This window comes from Acanthopagrus latus, chromosome 21, assembly GCF_904848185.1.
Source record: "Acanthopagrus latus isolate v.2019 chromosome 21, fAcaLat1.1, whole genome shotgun sequence".
Classification (NCBI taxonomy): domain Eukaryota; kingdom Metazoa; phylum Chordata; class Actinopteri; order Spariformes; family Sparidae; genus Acanthopagrus; species Acanthopagrus latus.
The window spans coordinates 18,375,262-18,391,536 of record NC_051059.1 but is presented as its reverse complement, the minus strand read 5'-3'; the positions used below and the strand labels follow the sequence as shown (position 1 = coordinate 18,391,536).

General features: G+C 43.1%; 1 long non-coding RNA gene across 3 annotated transcripts in view; it reads left to right on the top strand.

Annotated features, from left to right (window-relative positions):
* Positions 1–15,458, top strand: part of LOC119011692 — a 94,680-nt gene extending 79,222 nt beyond the window's left edge. The window contains exons 7-8 of one of the 3 annotated variants that reach the window (XR_005072250.1): positions 14,548–14,760; positions 15,311–15,458. This is a non-coding gene — a long non-coding RNA (uncharacterized LOC119011692). Of the gene's footprint in view, positions 1–9,113; positions 10,173–11,146; positions 11,173–14,547; positions 14,761–15,310 lie in introns of those variants that run through there. The other 2 variants (XR_005072252.1, XR_005072249.1) reach the window with 2 other exon arrangements.
* The last annotated feature ends 817 nt before the right edge of the window (positions 15,459–16,275 follow it).

Below are 16,275 nucleotides of genomic sequence, written 5' to 3'. Positions count from 1 at the left end.
CCAAGATGGGAAGGCCATCCTGAGGTGATACAGAGAACTCTGAACTGCAGCACTTTCACAACCAAAAGAGAACATTTTATGATCATCCCCACTGTTCTGTAAAGGTCTGAGACACTCTCAGGGAACTTTTAAGGAACAGAACATCCCCTTCTTCTGTGGGGTTTCTGCTCACTCCCACTCTAGAGCTGTGATGTCCATGTACAAATCAAGATGTCTAATCATGCAGCGGCACAGCAAAACCACAAAATATTTGGTTCTGGTAGTTTGGTGACGTACACACAGGGCTACATGGTGATTGCTGTAACTCTCAAGCTAACTGCTATCGCACCAGCTAGTAGGGAACATGGTAGCACTAGCCAGTCACAATAGTTCTCAGAGCTTCTTTCAGTTTTATCAGTATTGATCTGCTTACATCTGGCATTTCGTTTCTCAGGAGTGTATGTCATTTAATTCAGGAAGGAGCTTTGAAGGGGAAAAGAGCTTTCCAAGCTAGTTAGCAAGCTTCTTATCTTGGTCGCTAACAGGAAATAACTTCAAAAGACACGGTGCATATAGCCCAAAAAAAATACATCAGTCAATCATCAAACACCAAAAATCATCTGACAGTGGAGGGTTGAATAAAAATGGACAGTGCAACACAGCTAATAAGCTATGCTAGTTTCCCCCAGTTTTTCTTGTTGCTATTGGCCAATGACAAAAGTTGACCTTGCTGAACAACACTGGTGTCGATTTGATATGGCCAAAGAATGCACTGATCGCAGAAATTTAATTTAAAACAAATTAACTTAACTTCTCTTAAATGCCGATGTGATTGACATCCCTGTTTAACCCCTTTATTGGTTCTAATGTGGCCATGTGGTCAAATAATTATTTGCCCCACTAATCCAGCACTGCTGGTGAAGTAACACAGGACCTTCACACAGTAACTGTGATGTATGTTCCAGCAAATACCAGTCTACGTGGTCAGGACTTGACCTACTAACCCAGCAGTGAAGCTCTGACCCTGGACTCCCCCTCTGGACACCACCTTGAGCCCCCATTGAACTTGTTAACAGCCTTCCCATGTCTCTGGGCCGGGCAGCGGTGATTTATTTTCTGTGCCCTCACAACAAGGAGCACCGCAGGGTTGAAAGATGATTGTCCCGTTGAACAGGGGAATAAACCGAGCTATGATGGTGTCAGGAACCCCAGCTGGAGCCAGGAGCAAACTCTATCACAGACACAAAGGAGGGAGTTGACCTTTAATCAAAGCTAAGCTATACATGCTGCTGCAGTCCAGTGGAAATCACCCTATTCTGGTGATTTTGAATTTATGATTTTACATTTCATTTGTTCCTCTGTGGGACAGTATGCAAGCAGGACATTCCATTAAATCCATGAGATGTATTGAATGGTGAACAGTCCACTTAAAACCTGCATACCTCTGGAAGAATGTCTCATAGTAATTATATTTCCTGGCAGGTGATTTTATGTGTTTATCACCTCTCAAACCAAGGTTAATTTAAAGTGCTTTATGTAAGACATATAAATGATTAAAAACAGTTGAAGCGCATTCAGTATGAGAGAAAAAATTAATACCAGCCACCTAAATATTCCTGTTTTTCTTTTCATCAAAATCTATTCGTTCATGGGTTTAATAACATAAGGTAAAAATAATCCCTTTATTTACATATTTTACCTGTCTTGATATGTCACCATATTTCTTAGTTATTTGTTGATGTTCGTATATCTGCAGATCTTGCAGACAATAGATACAAAATCGGTCACAGAAAGAGATCCATGCACAATTCACAGAGAAAGTAATGACAATGATGAAAAGCACCCCATTTAGGAATGTGAAGTCAGACAGCAAACTCTTACAACAGTAAGGAGAGAAATTTCCCCAGACTTCATTATAAAATCGCTCAACTTTGTGTGTTGTTGATTTAGAAGAAACATTATAAACTTTGTGAAATGTACTCTATGACGCAATCCTAATTTTTTCTGCCTTCTTGTTAAATCGGCATACATTATATCTTGTTTTAGTCATGTGTGTCTTTGATATAACGACTTGTTTTAGAGGATGCTGCAGCAACCAAAGCACCACTGTTCCATGCTGCCGTGCACAGGTTTTCGTGGAGATCAGTTTTGTAGTTTTTATGTAATCTTGTTGACAAACAGTTGAAGATCGTCATCACCCCTTCACAAATTATGAGATGTACACAGTTGCTGATTTGGCCTGAGGAGATACCCGGGGAAAACTTATGCAGGGTTTTTTTCCCTTCCCTGCCATAAAAGCTGCTATTTTCCCAGAAGAACATCAATACCAAACTTCGTGACAGCAAATTTCAGACATTGCAATGAATGTTTTTTTTTTTTTTGTCTCTCATTATTTTCTTCTCTCCGACCACAAAAACCATCTCAACAAGAGGAGTTTGAAGAAGTTAAAAAGAACAATGGCGTAATAAAATAAAAAAACCTTAAAGAGGAGGAGAAATCATGAGGAGCAGCAAAGGTACTAAATAACAGCGTACCAAAGGCAAGAATAAAGACTAGTTGAGGATGAAGAGCTATAATCTTATGCTGACTTTAACTTAGACTTGGACAATTTTACACCCCCAGCAGTGCCATCATGTCTCACTGTGGTGAGCTTCAGTGTCTACTAAATCAAGTCCACCCACGCACACTACATCAGCTCGCCCACGCCCACCACCCACTGACGAATCTGTCACGGCCGCTATCAATGGCGGTCCCTTTTACTCTGGTGGAGGAGCAGAGGCGTGCGCGCTCTCAAGCGTGTGTGTGTGTGTGTGTGTGTGTGTGTGTGTGTGTGTTAGCGAGAAAGAGAGCGAGAGAGTTGTATTTATCTGGTGTGCATGAGACAAGGCAGAGAGAGCCAGTAAATCTGCGTTAGCCTGACATGAATGAATCCTCTTTGCTGTTTTTTGATTGCTCGCACATAATCTCATTTTCTGTACATACAGGCCATTTTGGTGAAAATTAAAAGAGGGAGGACTGAGTTAAAGAAGTGTTCTCCAGTGTACAGTCAGTTTTTCCGTTGTCTTCTTTTTGAAAGAATCTGAAGAGCCTGTTGGGGGTGCCGCGAGCCGCTGTACACTTACTTGGAGATGAAGGGGATGAAGTCATTATCTATTGATGTCTTCTTTTTAAATGCCTTCGTCCTACTGATGTGTACTCAGCCCACACTCCCCGTCCCCGTCCCCCCCCCCCTCCCTCACTGCCAGCCCTGCACTATACCACCACTCCTCTCTATCTCTTCCTTATTTGACTTAATGCTGATAAATTAGCCCCATCTTTACCCCTCGCGCTCCTCACTCTGAGTGGCCCCGGCTGGATTTACTGGCGCGTACTTCACAGTGTCTGTCTCCGCTTCTTTTTCACTGTGGAGTCAGAAAAAAAAAAAAGGGTTCTGGTGGCGCATCCTCAGCGAAGGTCATTCGCCGTCGATACCAACTTGACAACAACATCTCGGCTAAAATGGGATCATTTGAGCTCGCAGACGCAAAGACGGCACCTTCTCTTTGCCCCCCCCCCACACAAAAAAGCTATATTTCAACTTCTATTTTATATGTGCCGTCTGCAGAGAAAAACGCTCTGAAATGTTAAAAGGGAGAAATACCGGAGCCGTTTATTGCATTTAGAGGAACGCCAGAGCTGCTAATTTTTACCTAGGAGACTCAGCCCCTTTAAAGTGTTGCCATTGATGTAAATGAACACTATTATTCTCCCAATGGTTTTCCAGAACATTGCTATAATTACCGTAATTATATACTGTAAAAAAGCAAATTTGCTGAACAACGGGAGCAATATCTCCACTGCCTCACTGTTTGGTGTACACTCGCACATTTTTCTTCACACACACTAACTCTTTCTGCAAACTTCTCATTCTTATTCCCCCAGAGAGCTTTTTTTTTTCTGTGGCTCTCCACAGTTTTTCTTAAAGGAGGGGTGGGGGAGGTGTTGGAAAGAGAAACGGGGGGAAAAAGAAAGAGCCTTCTGCTGCCGTGAGAGAGATGTCGAGCTTAACTGATATTGCCTGGCTGCTGTGTGTGCGACGCTGGGATGCCATATCTGGGTCAGGCCTCTCAGCCTGGTTCAGGCGGCATCATGCGGTATTCTACAGGGAGTCCTCTTTAACTTCAACATGGGCGAGAGAGAGATGGATTTTGAGAATATCTGGTTTCACAGGTGTGGCACGCTTGATAAAAACGCTCCCTGGTAAGACAGCTGAGCAGAGATTCATCAGCAGCGCAGTGGGCCTAAAACATTCACAGGCCAGCTGGTACACTCTCACAGCTCTGACGCCACGGAAATGCACTTGAGATCCCGTGTCTGTGTTTTCACTCTGACACAAACCTGCAGTGTAAAGTAATGGTAAAAGGCAGCAGTGTATACCCTTTACCCACTCCATCGAGCCGTGCCCTTCTGTTGTCCCAGGCCTCTGGGGTGCAGGCCTGTTGATGTACATAGTTTAATCAAACTGGCAGGGCGGCCTGCGCTGACGGGTGTGTTGTTTGAGCTCGTTGCTCCATGTGGCCGGCCGTCCCACCCTGTGCTTTCCTCAACACCCTTTTCACAACATACCTTTTTCACACCGGACAAAAAAATAAAACACCAACACCCGCTGACATATGGCTTCTGTTTTCCATGGGTAAGGGTGCGGTTGGCATTCGTTTCCCAGGTCAGATGAGTCCGCAGCAGTCACAGGTAGTCACCGACGCCGATCAGCTGCGATAGAAAAGTGATGCCCAGGTGGACACACTAATTTTCACCCCCACCGCTCAAAAGCACTTTAGAGCACTTGTCAGATTCACCCATTCACACACTTACACACCCACTAATGGAGGAGGTTGCCGTGCAAGATGCCAGCTGCTCATCAGGAGCAATTTGGGGTTCAGTATCCTGCTCAAGGACACTTTGACATGCAGCTGGGGTGATCCGGGATTTAAACCAGCGATCTTCCGATCTTCACTATCACTAATTTACCAATGAGTAAGGTTGTTTAAGGTTGTTGGTGCTTAAGTCATTTCCAATCATATCCGTTGAAGCAGCACTCAGACTTCATTAGTTTGTGACTGAAAGAGAGAATGAAGTAAAAAAAGTTCCATCGCAGCTTTTTCACTGATCTCCGAGCTGCCTTCTGCTGTACAAGTCAAACCCATCAGCTGGCTGCTGCAGACATCTACTGGCATTTAAAAAAAACCTACATATACATATAGGCTGTTATTGACATTTAGCCACTTCTGCTACCATTGCATTCACAACAACGCTAACATTGCCAATGCTAGCTAGCTAATGTAAACATTGCAGACACTAACATATGGACAGTACAGTATGCTGGGTGCGTACTGCAGAACTCAGTCATTTTTACTTTTTGTTCTCACAAACTGGCAACTACTGTCCATGTTGTGTGCCTGCATAGTTGGGAGTGGAAACGTGGGAGATAGCGTGATCCTCTCATGCTCATGGGCACTTCAGACGGAGACGGATGGCAACACCCGTACGTTACGCTGTGACGCTCGTGTCTGCCGGGAGCTCGGCCCCCCAGAAGCATTGACAACCACTGCGGTGCTCAGGGGAACCGGCGGTGATGCAGTGTGTGAAAACTGGGATTAACAAGAGAAAGAATTTTTAAACGACTACATTCGATACCTGCGGTTTGAGTAAATGCTCGAGCCTTTCATGCTTTGTTCACTAATTGCAGCACTCTGCGATTGAACTCGTGGAACATGAAAGAACACCCTCACAAAAAAATACCTTTGAATGTGGAAGAATACTGTTTCTTTGTCTTTACACTGAAGGGAACGTACGTGGGGAAATTTTTTCTTTTCAATTGCGTAGCCTTGAAATGTATCGAACATTTGAAACTGTTGTCTACAGTATGGCAAAAATGCTCTTAGTTGAGAGCTGGTCTTTATTGTAAACTGGTAGAGTTTGAATGAACCGAGCCCAGTGTCACTGCTGTTATGTTTGTGCTTGTGGATGTACAGACAGTTTATCCTCTTCTACTCGTCTACACAATAAAAAGGCTGCTGTCGTGCCTCGCAGATGGTCGATAATGTGATATATAAAAATACTGATGCCATTCTCTAAGGTTGCAGGATATGGTCTAAAAAACATAATGCGGTTGCGATATCACGTACGATTATATGGAATGATCATTTTTGCATCACAATTTCCATTTTTTTCTCTTTTTTTTTTGCCAGAAGAATTAGTAAAATCCTGCTGATGTGACATTTGTTGGGGTCCGTACCAAACAAACACACGAGATTTGTGTCTCAGGGCATCTCTGCAGCGCTGCAGTACTTCATTATAATGTTGTTTGTCACATTTAACCTTCGTCAGATAATTGCAGCTTCCTGAGATTTTGATACTGCACAGAGCCATGAAACAGTTGATTGGTTTTGCAGCCCCATATGCATTAGTGTGACCATCAAGACCAATCTTTTAATTGCCAATAATTCAGATTTTTAATAACCTCGTAAGAGAGCCCAGAACTAGCAGGCTTTTCCCTTCGTACCTGCCTGTTTATGCCTGCAGGTCAAAGGAGTTTGTGTTGAAATCGTGATGCAAGAACTCTCAGTTGTTGCACTTTGATGAGAAAAAAACAAAGAAAAAAAAAAGATTCTAGCTTATAACATTTTCACCGCTTTCTCTTTGGAAAATAAAAACAATTTCATCCGTGTGATTTCTCTGTTTGTGTGGCAGCTCTAATTGGTATTTGTGGGTATTTTTTTTCCGTGGCTACTCAATTCAGCTGCTCTGCGGAGGTGCCCTCGTTTTTTGGGATCACACAGATGTCAGTTCTGGAGCTCTTTTGATGAGCTTTCTATTTTAAGCAAATCGCTTCACTGTTGTGCAGTACTTTGGTCTCTGGTGAACAGCTTCAGCCGGTCAGACAATTAGATCAGTTATGAAATTTAAGCCAGTCTTTTAACTTGTTTCTTCCTGTTTTGATTGTGAGTCACAAGCCCTGATCAGTGAAGCCCCATACGGAGAGGAGCACAATAATTCCAGGCAAGAGTTGCGGCTGGTGGGCTGAGGACAAAGGGCAAAACTCAGATCTGCCCACCCACTGTGGTCACCCTGCCTGGATAGCCTCTGGATACGGGTAAATGGGCATGGGGATCGTCATCCACATAGTGAGTCAGTCTAATAAGCTTTGTGAGTGAGTAGGCAGCAGTCAGGCCGTCTCTGCAGGATCTCACTTCTTTGACAATGTAATACAGTACATGTTCTCTGCGATGGGGACAGTACGGTGTCATCTGAAGGCTTCCTCAGCGTCAGCTGAGAGAGATTATAAAAGGAGAACAATAAAGGCAGGTGTGACCTGCAGAGACACACAAGTGGAGGCTAAAAGCTGTAAAAAATTAAAAAATAAAAAAAAAGAGGAAAACGTGCAAAGTTTTCACGTCAGTCAGTTGAAAAAACGATCTTTGAATTGAACCAAATGTCAAGAGATTTTATCCATTACTTCGGAGGACGATGCACTGGAATCAATCCCTCAAAACTAAATCACAAAATAATTAGTGTCTCCTTATCGCAGTCTCCCCCGCTCCTCTCCGTCTCCTCTTCTCTCCCTCCACATGTACAGAAATGCACACATGCTCGCATGCTTGCTCATCCCCGTTCTCCAGGACTAATTACTTTAAATGAAAAAAGCTCTCCTCAGGGGCACCAATTTCACCCAGTGCCTGATGAGCAGAAATTACATGTCTAATGGAATGGAATAGTTGCGCAAATTGAAGAAATGAAACACACTTTTTTCTTTTTTTCTCTTTTTAAATCTTGATGCTACCTTAAATTAGATTTTAATTTGGACCACACTCGCACATAATGGAGTGCAGTAAGCCCTCTTTGGCACCTCTCCTAATTTCCTGTGGCTTTCTTATTCCGCAGGTCGCCTGCAGTATCCATTATCAACTCCACCGACCGCCATTTTAAGCGAGATTCCTATTGCCGCAGGAACGTGATGTCAAGTCACCTACAGTAAACGCGATGGCCGAACTGCTTTTTTGTGTCCAAACCCCGTGTAAAAAATGGAACTTCGGCTACGGCTGTTGAAAGAATCAGCCTTCGTGGCCTGTCGTTCTGCTTTTTAAAGAACAGCCTGCCGAACAGACGGAGTTGCCTCACATAGCGGAAATAATCTCTGCCTCTGGACAAACAACTCACCAACCAGGGACAATAATAGTAGAGTTATGGCCCTGCACCTGGTTGACTAACCTGCTCCAGGTAGTAGAGCCCTGCTTGTCTGTAAAATGACCTGCCAACCACAGCCACTCCGCCCTGCCTCCGGCTAAACCATCAGCCAGCTGATCTTCACTCTGTTCTCCCTGGCGATTTGCCACAGGCAGGCTGATTCTGCCCGTTCACCTGGCCGCTTTAACAAAAGATGGAGCGATATTTCTGTCGTGCAAAGAATAATAATTGATGGACAGGTAGTTTTTTTTCTTGCCAGGGGCAAGTTTTCTGACATGCTAAGCAGGGTGAATATTCCAGCACAAAGCGTTTTGACTGCGATTCATGATTCATGTACAATCCGATAACAATGCTGTAGACACACTGTGACAAGATTCAAGGTTCAAAGTGATTTATTTGTCACTACAGAGGAGGGTTGCATAACTAAGTGAAAGTATCTAAACTCCTTTATATTAGATGTTCAACATCCAGGAATCTTTCTATCAACTTTGACTGCGTGCTGGCGCCGAGCATCAATGAAAAAATAAAAAACAAAATCGGAAGGAGCTTCTTGCTGCTGCATCCGCACGGTTGTTCGGCGGCAGCCAGTGCTTCCATGCAGTGACTAAAAGGCATTGATTTTTTTAATAACTTGTGTAAACCACAACTTAGGCAAACTATAATTAGCCAAAATTGCTGAATCACAAAAAAACAATGAGGTCGTAATCCTGGCAAGATGGGATGTTTTCAGGAGAGCAAAACTGACGCACATGTTGTTCTTTGTTGCTCTTTAGGATAAATGTTAATCACAAAGTCTTTTTTTCATACCTAGCCAGTATAGGGGAAAACTGTAAGCGTAGGTTTGTATACATGTTTCCATTATTGTTATATAGGATTATATTTCTATGTTCATCGTCCCCTTTTGTCCACAGGAGGTCCACATGTTGCTCACCTTTTATGCCTCATGACTCACTAGTTGAGCAGAAAAACAGTGCCCCTGCTGAGTGGAAAAAAACACACAAGATCTTGTTGTGGATGACTACCGGCGGCCCTGCATACAAAAACCCCAAAGCCGCTTGCTCGTTCGTGGGAGGAGTGTCTTTAAGCCAAGGAATGTTGTCTTTGCCTCCTCCATCTGAGCCCATCTGGACGTACAGTGTGTCCGAGTTTCAGCCGAGATTGAGAGAAAAGACAAACTGCAGCTGCCGGAGTTAAAAATAAACAGAAACTGTACTGACGGGAAGAGGGCTGGAGAGAGCTGTGGAGAGGGCTTCAAGAGGTCGACCTAATGGTCCGGAGGTCACCGCACTCGGGTGTGTGTGTGTGTGTGTGTGTGTGTGTGTGTGTGTGTGTGTGTGTGTGTGTGTGTGTGTGTGTGTGTGTGTGTGTGTGTGTGTGTGTGTGTCAGAGAGGGAGAGAGTGAAAGACAAAGAGAGTGGAAGATGTGGAAAGTCCCAGAGAATACAAAAACATCACAGTCACAAAATGCTACAGAAACTGTGAGAGAATTAAACAAAAAGACCAAAAATGTTAAAATCCATGCATTAAACACACAACATTACTCCAGTTTAAATTGTATTGTTTGTGTGTCTGAACAAAAGGTGAGAGAAGAGCTTCCTAAAAAAAAAAAAAAAACAGCATTCACTCATTTATTCATTTGTTTTTATCTCTTTATCACTATTTGAGATTACAGAGGACCGGTCCCAGCTTTACCAGCTAAGATCCGGCGATAAATGGGAAACTTTTTTTATTTTTTTTATCGAGTCTTATTAGGGATTCTGCTTGTCTGCCCCCACTATGAGCTGATGTAAAAACCAAAAAATAAAAAATGAAAGCTTTCATATCGTACATGAGTGGTGTTCTGGCAGCTGTCAAGATAATGTAAGCCGAGGGGAGACGTGTTGAAAGAATTGCAGGAAGAACAGTAACTTTTCACCGGCGCCCCGCTCTTTGACTGCAGCTGAGGCGTTCACAGCAGCTGAGTCACCGTCCCAGAGTCCCCTCGCTCGCCGTGTCTTTGCTGTTGCGGCTTAAGAAACCTCCAGTACTGTATGTGCGTCACGTACAGTATGTCATCGGGAACTTGCAGTCGACGATTTTGAAGACGGTCACGTTTTTCTCATCGTGCTTTTGCGCTCAGTATGCCGCGTGTTAAATTGAACGATAGCTGTGAGGTGTTGCCTTCGAGTTGCTTCGAGGGTGGAGGTGAACACTGTAGGAACCTTTTTTTTTTTTTTCAATAAAGGTAATAATAAGTCTTGGATGTGGATGTAAACATGCTGAAATTGGAGCTGAAAATTAATTCAAGTTCATTTTGAAAAATTCACACAGGCTCAGGCTTTTTCCAGTGGAGGGCTGAAACTGTAACTCAGTGGCGGACATGGTCTAAAAGCTCACACCTTTTGTATTGCGCTGTCTTGTATTGTATTGTTAAGATGTTAAATGGCCCGACTCAGTTCCTAAGTCCTCAGGTCTGAGGGACGTCATGCACAGTGTCACTCTACTGGCCCTTTTTTAGATTTTGAAAAAGGATTAATGCAGTACCTCACACAAAATAATTAATAATATTTTTTTTTAATCAAATAGTATTAGACAATAGATATCCTGTACACAGCAGAGCTTCTCTCCTGGGTGCATCCAGGACAGGACGGACCAGAGTTCCAGCGCACGCCAGAATACGATTTGACGTTATTTTATTAACAATGACAAGGACGGAGGACAAATCTGATAAAGCAACATGCTAAAGGCACAGTTTGCTCCTTGTTATTCTTAATAAAAATATATCAATTGAATCGTAGTGTGCACGTGAATATTGATATTTCTTATTTTATTTTGATAACTTACGGACCAAGTTCGGGCAAGTCAAGTTGATTCTATTTACACAGCTCACAATCTCACAATCTCAAGTCACTTTGCCTCAGTTTGCTTCACAGTCTGTGCAGTGAAAGACACTCTCTGCCCTCAGATCCCTGGTTTGAATATGGAAACCCCCCCCCCCCCCCCGCCCAGGTCAAGCTGTGGGAGTGTGAGTGTGGATCCAGGAGGCCGACTGATGTGGAACCTCCTCTCCACTGCGGTGACCTGGACGAGCACAGGCCATGTAAGATGATTACATGTATATAGATATAAGAAGATTATAAAGCAGAGGAAAGCAGGCCCTCTGTGCTAGAGCACAGTTGTAGGTATCAATGGTAACTTCAACCAGCGAGTAGAGGATGTGGAGCAGCTGGTTTTTGGACCCGTGAGCGGCAGCTAAAACATGGCAAAGGTCAACATTTCACCTCTATCTGTTATTTACACTTCACAGTAAATGACATAACTGTCTGCGACCAGCGGCACCTCCTCAACCCCCAACAAACCACTTCCGCGTGAGATAATATTCAAAGCTTAACTCTCAAAAAATAATTCACCATCACAGAAGGATTTCTCCCTGTAATAAGGGATTATAGAGCAGCTTTCTCCGCAGGATTTTTGAAAGCCATAAGCTGAAATGGCACTAAAGTTCTTCTGAAAAGAAGAATTAGTTATAGTGTAACAGAAGCGTTGATAGATAGATATATATTTTTACGACCCCACTACCAGCAATTATCTCTTTGCGGTCGTGGCTCTGGATGTGCAGAGAGAGGCATTGAAGTATTGCTTTGTTTCGCTTTTACGTAAGCGCTCCCGACTGAGTTTGGACAGTAAAATTGAGTTTGAGTTTTTTTTCTTTCATCAGGTGCTGAAGATGATTGCTGCGTGGGCTTTTAACATGAGGGTTTTATTTCTCCATTTACCAACAATCACGCGTTACGCCAATTAACCCATACCCAGCACCTCTGCCTGCCTCACAGTTTTTACCCAGCAGCACATTGAGAAAACTCCTGGCCTTTTTTTTTTTTTTTTTTTACCAGAGATACAGCAGTTTGCAGAATGAATGCCGATGCTCCTCTAAAATAGGTGGTCAAGGGGACAAAAGAAGAAAATGCATTACATTTACTGATACGCCGCGGAGTGTGTTGTGTGGAGAATTACCTACAACAAATGAAAGCGCAGGCAGGAGAGGGGGAGATAAAGTGAGCGGGCACAAAAAAAAAAAAAAAAAAAAAAATAGAGTAATGTTCCCGCAGTTTGCAGATTTGTTGTGTGAAATGGCTCGGCCCATTATCTGGACAGCCAGGAAAGGTTTTAGCGCAGTGTGAGGAATGCGAAGGTGCGCGTCCCGGTGTGTAATTAACAGATAAAACTGTTGGTTCATTAAATGCATATGCAGTGTCATGCATTCTCTATGCGAGTATTGATCGACCGGACATCTCCGCGCGCCTCCCCGCTCGCCGGACTTCTGACACACTACATCCATCACGCCACCTACCTCCACCATATTTATAGAATTTTAATTAGCTCTGCGCTCAAGCCAACATCATTAGCTTTTTCTCACTCTCCCTCTCCCCCCCTCTATCTCTCTCTTTCTCTCTCTCCAGCAAACAGCCGTGCATTGTAATAATGGTGTTTTCAGACAGAAGCGGTGGGCACTTATATCAAGGACACAGCAAGAGTGGGGGGAGAGAGAGCGCAGGACACAAGGTTGACAGTTTAAAATGACAATGAAAAATGGAAGTGGTGGAAGAAGAAGAAGAAGAAGAAGAAAAAAAAAACAGCGTAACATATGTGGAATGCAGGCAGTAATGTCACCTTGGAATAATTTCAGTATGATTAAATGAGTTGCTCCGGCCATTTTTTTTCAGCGTTGACAGTATCTGAAAAGAGTCGACACACCACCGAATCCTGAAAAGAAGTTTGTGTGAAGTTTTTAGTGACTCCGACGTGCAGGATGAGATTATATTGAGGTGCGTACAGATGCTGGAGACCATTGAAACACTTGAATTTAAAATTCAGTTCATGCTGAATATGGTCAAAATCATGTTGCTGGTTCAGGGTGAGTTGTGTCTCTGTCTCAGCCGCTCTGCCCCCCCATCACTTCTTTCTGCACTATGTAACTTCAGTGAGCGGGTAGGATCACAGCGTTACGTACATTCTTACCTGAATACACAAGTTTTCAACACATGACATTGCTATGACGTAATGAGTTTTGTTTATAGTCAGCGGCTGCGTTACATCTGACAGACTGTTCCAGACCTGGGATTTGTATTTGTTGCACTCAGAAACTGTGGGGGGCGCCAGATCGCACACAAAATGCCAATTTCTGCATTATGTTGCTTTAATGTGTTTAAAAGTGCTTTGATTTGGGGAATTTTGAGTTTAAGTGGACAATGCTACAAATGTCAGACGTGTATTTATGATTTAGGTATTCATTACCAAACTACTTTTGTCTTATGTCTTCAGATAAAGAGAAAGTTAAAAATGGATCTGGAAAACGCTTGAAAACACAATTTTTATATTTGACGCTGGTACATTCGAGTGGACTGGACTTGTGTATAAACTAGTTTTTAACGGAATAAAAATGATGCCACAACTGTAATACCAAGTTACCAAGTACCAATTAATGTTTGTTAACTGAATTTTTTCAAACAAGACGATGAGCTCCAAACTTCCATGACTGGTGATAAGATGAAACAGTCAAATCCATGACGCAGCCTCACAGTGCTGCAGTCTGCTGGCAGTTGTAAACTGAAGTGGCTCCGTGCTCAGACGCTGAGATAATTTAATCAGGTGGCCCGTAAAGATGACGCAGACTGACTGCGATGTCGAGGAGTGAGAGACTCGTCTGCAAGCAGCGATGGAACCGAATGTGTATAGTCATGTGCACATGCATATTAAAGGGACAGTTCACCCTAAAATCAGAAAAAGGATTTTTTGTTCCTGTTGTGCCATTCATCCATCTAGATTGTCTCGGTATGAGCTGCAGATTTTTGGAGATATCTGCCTTCGCTCATATAAAACAAAAGCAAACAGTAATGTCGCTCCCCAGAAACTATGGTTGTAGTTAAGGGTAATAAAAAAATGTATGTCTTATTTAGGACAAACTTCCCTTTAATAACCACATTCCATGTGAACACTGTGTCCCAAAGAAAGTTACAAATCTGGATTTGACTCAAGTATATTTTTCCAGATTTGGGCCCAATCCCAGTAAGCCCCGTGTCCTTACCACTGAGCCCTACTCCCCCGTTTTGCTGCTCACGCCTAGGGTACCACTTCTTGTTGGGATAGAGGGGGAGGGCTACATGTTTCTCCAAACGGAGGTTTTTTTAGTCCAGCTGCACTTGGTTTCACCGCTGTAACATCAGTGCAGACCAGCAGGGTAGGAGCAGGGCTAATGGCAAGTTATTGACTAAATGTTCTTTTGTTTTGTTTTTTTGTGATGACGTCATTGATAGGCTGAAGTTGTGAAAGAGTTTTGAGCACCCATGCCTTCTCTTTCTCCATCAGATAAACAGCATTGTGATAACACCAGGATTGTCAAGGCAATGCAAGTGAAATCCCCACAGCTGAAGACGTCGCGCTGAAAACGTCCAGTTGCGTTTGTTAACGCACACAACACCGCGACTACTGACGACGTATGAGGGTCTTGAAGGGGTTGTCCCATTTCAAGGGTTTAAGATTTCCGTCACAACCCCTCGGTAACACTCGGAAAAACGAGAGGTAAGGGTAAAACTTGTAAATGGCATTGAGCCATTTTTCTCTCAGCTGGGCAGTGAGGCACGTCTCAGCAGCCTCCTGTATATTCACCTTGATGCTGTGACTCATGAAACCTCTGGTCTGTTTGGGGATAGCGTTCACACACACATTAGCTCGCGGGGCCGCGCACACACAGGCACACCACCACACAACACTCACTTAAGGGTGACCTAATTAAGCCGGAGGGTAGGTGTAATTACATGCAACCTTCATCTGCCCTACTCTCTATTGTTATGGCTACTCCGCTGCCTATGGACTGAGTCACCGTGCGCCGACGCTGCTGTCGCCCCGGGATTTCTCGACGCATTAGCCATATGAATCCACAGAGACGCAAATATCACTTATAAAGCTCTAAAGCGATACATTTAGGCTTTCATGCTGCCTTAATATTCCATTCACTATTTCATGGAATTGCATACGAGCTCACATTAGAGCCTCTTCACTTGGTTTGATAATGGCAAGTTATGAAATAATTATTCAGATGAATAATTGAGGTTGTCTTGTGTTTTTATAGACGAGTGTGACTTCCTTGAGGAGGAGATGAGATGTGCTCCTGTACACAAGGCTTCAGCTGCCTTCTCCTAGCAACAGCGCTGGCCATTAGTCTCCAGGTTATTAATGGAAAATGTTTTTCCTCATAAATATACGGTCCACAACTGAGAGTACGTGTACTGTTTTTTCTCCACGTAACCCTTGAGCTGCTTTAATAGACGCGGTTTCTACAGCAGTCGAGATGATAAACAAGCTTTGCCGTTTTGGGTGAGCCGAACGTTTTCCCGAGGACTTTAAACAATGGTTTTGAAGATAATGTATGCATAATTATTACAATAATGTTTGTTTTCACTTTGTCTTTCGCTTTGTCCGCATAAAGGTTTTTTTCTAAATGCATATTTTTATTTTATACCAATAACAGTTCATTACCAGTAGGATAACTGACAATTATCTTCTTCTTCTTCCTTACTCGCTTGTTAAGTCTATGAAAGCAGTTTAGCTTCATATTATCAGCTCTGTTCATCAGACAGAATTTCCCTGATGCGATGAATAGATGATATTATCAATTTCCAATGTATTGGTCCCATATATATGTCGCACATTCCCAATAAATATCTTTTATAAATATCTCTGTACACACGAAAACCCACAAATGCTTAAAGGAGCATTCCGAGCTAGTACGTGGTGACAAAGTCTACATGACAGACATTAGAGAATCTGAGCAATCTTTGGCGAGCATATTCACTTCACAATGATTCAAAACCATAGTGAGCTGCTAAATTCAGTTGTAAACTAGTTTAATAGACCGAGCAGTGCTAACAAAGATTTTTACATGTAGGTGCTAACCAGACGTGAACAAAAAAAATATCCTCCGTTGTTGACTCTGACACATGCTCATTATGCTCATTAGAAGGCCGCAAATTGATGTGATGAAACTGTTAACACAGTTAAACAGAAGGTAGAGTAAAAAAAATATATCTCCACACT